Source organism: Morone saxatilis, unplaced genomic scaffold (genome assembly GCF_004916995.1).
Source record: "Morone saxatilis isolate NCDOM2014 unplaced genomic scaffold, NCSU_SB_2.0 Contig11, whole genome shotgun sequence".
Classification (NCBI taxonomy): domain Eukaryota; kingdom Metazoa; phylum Chordata; class Actinopteri; family Moronidae; genus Morone; species Morone saxatilis.
In genome coordinates, this window is record NW_023339663.1 from 30,707,631 (window position 1) to 30,710,745 (window position 3,115).

Sequence of the window (3,115 nt, forward strand, 5' to 3'; positions counted from 1 at the left end):
AATAATGACCTTTTAATTGCTTCCGACAATGGACTTGTCTCTGTACTTGTATTGTTAGATCTTAGTGTTGCATTTGACACCATTGACCATCATATTCTATTACAGAGACTTGAGCATCAAATTGGCATTTGGTCTAGACCTGCTCTATTTGAAAAGTGTCCTGAGATAACTTCTGTTATAAATTGGCGCTATACAAATAAAACTGAATTGAAAAAATAGAGGTGCTTGGAGTCTCAGAGTTAAGAAGAATATGGCATAATCAACCTATGTACACAGAGCAATATGGATTCCACAATGTGGTGCCACAAACTTTAGTATGCATCCAACATTGTTTCACTAAAATATCCTGGCTATCTAATGACAGCTAAATTTGCACATACACATTACTTCAGTAACAAAATCGAATAGTCTAAAACAGATACATGATTTGTATTAGATAAGATAGCCTAGATGGTATGCAGGCAGAGTTTATGTACCAAACCCAGTCCTAGTTCTGTTCTCACTTCTATAACTATAATAATAATAATAAAAAATAAAAAAAATCAGTAATATTAGCAGTGTGAGTCAAGCAGGACCATGGTAGCAGGCACTAGTCCAAAACACAATAACTACACTTTGTCTAAAAATTGCAATTATTCTTAACAGCGCCAGCATTCCAGACAGACTGGAATTTACACTGGAGTAGGAGCCTCAAACCTGTGCCAATAGTCACTTTATATTGCTTTCTGTGTTCTTTAATAACTCCAAAAACAAACAACAGTGGTATAAACATAAATCAGGTTAAACCAAGAAGGATCTTCAGTATAACAATAAATAAATCAAATTGAGGTAGCTGGGTGTTATGATGTCCTGATGATCCACCTGGCTCCAAAAGGTTTGCATGGGAATGCCAACAGAAAAAGAGAGTTTACTGTTGAGAGGTGAGGGAGAAAACCAGTTTACTGGCCCCGAGGCACTTGTCCCTGATCTGCCAGACACAGCAGCTAGAGAGAACAAGCCTGTTTCCCTGAACCAATGACCTATGTTGCCAGAAGATGTACTGCCAATAAGCCAATTGGAACTCCTGGTTGTCATCCCAGTCACCAACACTTAATTCTCGTACTGTCAGTGAAGATGCATATAACCGTCTTTAAGACAGTAGAGGGTGAAGTGTCGCCAAGTGCTTGCTCATGGTGGGAACTGTTGGGTCTCTGTAAATATTGTAACTATAATATAAATAATATAACCCTAACCTGCTCTATTTGAAAAGTGGTCTGAGATATACTTCTGTTATGAATTGGTGCTATACAAAATAAAATTGAATTCAACTGAATTAAAGTGTGGTAGCTGGTTAATACAATGGCTGACAGCATTTTCTCCCCCAGTCTGTTGGCATTTACATACAGTTCCCAAACATGGCACTAGCATGCAGGTTCTGGTGGATCATCAGAGCATCAAAAACTAGCCCTGGCAAGTGCACATTCACCCATTCACACACATTTATACAGTGATGGCAAAGCCCATCACAAACAGAAAGTAACTAATTCAGACACATTAATACACCGATGCACAGCATCGGCTGCAATTTGGGATTCAGTATCTTGCTCAAGGACAATAGCAAGCTGATTGGCAGTAGCAGAGTGTAGTGGATGGGCTGTGGTATTTGGTTTGACCATGTCCTGGATGTAGGATGGGTCTGAGTCATTCGCAGCATGAAGAAAGAGAAGAACAGCTGGTCATCCAGTGTCACACCCAGGTTCCTTGCATTCCGAGCTGGGGACATTACTGAGTTCTCAATGGTAATACGTGGCAGTTAGACTTAGAGAGCCTGAGTGGAGGAGGATAGTCAGACCTAAAATAATAATTGCTAAAATAATTAGAACAAAACTACTTCTATGCAAACTCGGACTAGGATCAAACTTAAGACAAATGACCTTCATTTGTAGAAACAAGAGTTCACCTCTAGAATGAGGTGCTGCTTTAATTTGAACATGCTTTCCATCATGTTCTCCGACAGAATTGGGAAGATATATTTTTCATCAAGGAATGGCTCTGTGGCTTCCTTTTATTTGGTGTGAGATTAGTTTGGGCAGCAAAGAGGATAAAAGACCTACAAGGGTTCTTGTTCATTTGCTTGTCATCCACCGACCTCACTGTGAACTGTTTTCAATAGCGAAGCCTGTCCAAACCTCTGCACACTTAATGAAAACTGAAACTGCAGCATCTGCATGGATAGATTCAACTACAAAGATAGGCCTTTGTGTCACTCTCACCTCTTGGCCAGTAGTTGTGATCTCATCCCAGACGGAGAGATGAGGTTGATCTCCAGGTCTCCTCGTCGCGGGTGGACAACCAGGACCTTGACCACCACATGCTCCAGATAATCCACGTGCTGCTCAGGGTCTTCTGAACACCCAGTGGTGGTAATGCTGCTGTTCAGACTTTGGCCAGCATGGATGTACCTGAGACAGCCATAAGCATGAGCATTATGTGAACACATGGAAACTGTTAGAATAGATTGACCTCCACACGCTCTGCATACTGGAGTCACAACCAGATATCAACTTGTGGCGTTCATATTAAGGACATTCATTAATTAATTAATCACAGTCATTTCAGACCCAGCCACTCCCTCAAGCCAGTCTTCTGATTAGAGTCACCTCACCTGTTCACCACAATCACCTCATTACCTCATTAGCTCCCAGCATATATACTGGTTCACATCCACTGCCAGATTGTCTATGTGCCGTCAGCCTTAGCTTTCCAGCGTCAGTATTTACCTGTAATTTTCTGATCCTGATTGTTGGCCAAGCTTGAGTATTTTGGATTCTTGTTTCCCTGCCTGGACTTTTTTGCATCCTTGTAATATCTTCAAGTAAAGACTGTTAAACTGTTTCTTTGCCTCTGAAGTCATGCATTTGGATTCTGTTGGTCTTTTTTTAACTCTGAAGTGTGTTCAGTTCAATTCAATTTTATTTCTATAGGAGCAAACCATAACAGAATTTATCTCAGGAAACTTTCAAACAGAGCAGGTCTAGGCAATATTATTTGTAAAAGCTTACAGCACCTGGTATTCCCAGGCGGTCTCCCATCCAAGTACTAACCAGGCCCGACCCTGCTTAGCTTCCGAGATCGG

The 3,115-nt window shown here is 41.0% G+C and overlaps 1 protein-coding gene across 1 annotated transcript in view; it reads left to right on the forward strand.

Moving 5' to 3' along the window:
• pcsk6 (proprotein convertase subtilisin/kexin type 6) overlaps window positions 1–3,115 on the forward strand; it is a gene marked incomplete in the record, with an annotated part of 53,898 nt that overhangs the window by 10,551 nt on the left and 40,232 nt on the right.